The sequence below is a fragment of the Seriola lalandi genome, unplaced genomic scaffold, assembly GCF_002814215.2.
Source record: "Seriola lalandi dorsalis isolate HSWRI2012SDOR001 ecotype SW California unplaced genomic scaffold, Sedor1 jcf7180002054878, whole genome shotgun sequence".
Taxonomy (NCBI): Eukaryota; Metazoa; Chordata; class Actinopteri; order Carangiformes; family Carangidae; genus Seriola; species Seriola lalandi.
Genome location: NW_019525431.1, coordinates 56,560 through 57,797, shown reverse-complemented (window position 1 = coordinate 57,797; position 1,238 = coordinate 56,560).

Genomic DNA, 1,238 nt, shown 5'->3' with positions numbered 1-1,238 from the left:
AAAGACCATGTGGATTAAACAACACAAGAATAACTAATTCAAACAAACATGCGACCTGAAGTTCACAACAGTGAGTCATGATACTGAACAGAGAGCAGACAAATGAAGAGTTTTACACAGCAGGACAACAAACTGCCATCACAGTGTTACAGATGAAGGAAATCCTGACACACCCAACAAACAGGACCAAACACATCTCAGAGACTGCGGCTCGATTTGAGAGCACAATATTTAATTATGGAAGAAAATCTGCAAAACATTTTCACACTGAACACACCCAGGTTCAGTTAGGAAGCAGGAAATGACCGCTCATTTGGAAAATATCTGAGCAGACTGCTCACTGTGAAGTCGGCACGCTGTCATGTTTGTCTGCTGCTGCGTCCATGGACGGATTAATGAACGGGTCTCCTGGGTACAGGGCCAGGGGCCGCCAGGGCCCCTGAACAACTACATAGAAACAAAACGACTACAAAGAGACACAAAAAGACTACAAAGAGACACAAAACAGCTACAAAGAAACATTAAACAACTACAAAGAGACACAAAACATCTACAAAGAAACTTTAAACAACTACAAAGAGACACAAAACAGCTACAAAGAGACACAAAACAACTACAAAGAGACACAAAACAGCTACAAAGAAACATTAAACAACTACAAAGAGACACAAAACATCTACAAAGAAACTTTAAACAACTACAAAGAGACACAAAACAGCTACAAAGAGACACAAAACAACTACAAAGAGACACAAAACAGCTACAAAGAAACATTAAACAACTACAAAGAGACACAAAACAGCTACAAAGAAACATTAAACAACTACAAAGAGACATTAAACAACTACAAAGAGACAGAAAACATCTACAAAGAAACTTTAAACAACTACAAAGAGACACAAAACAGCTACAAAGAGAAACTAAATAACTACAAAAAATAAAACAACTACAAAGAGACAGAAAACAACTACAAAGAGACAGACACACCTTTAGGTGTCTGGGCCCATGAGCTCAGTCTCATAGTCCGTCCATGGCTGCGTGTGATTGAACACTGGATTCTTAAGTACCGACATGTTGTTGTGATGGAGCTTATTAACATGTTGTTTATTGAAATACAAAAACCTTCAACTGGACAAAAACCAACCCAGATTAGTGGTTAACAGGTAAAGTTAATAAAGACAGTGTGCTGTGTGTGTGTGTGTGTGTGTGTGTGTGTGTGTGTGTGTGTGTGTGTGTGT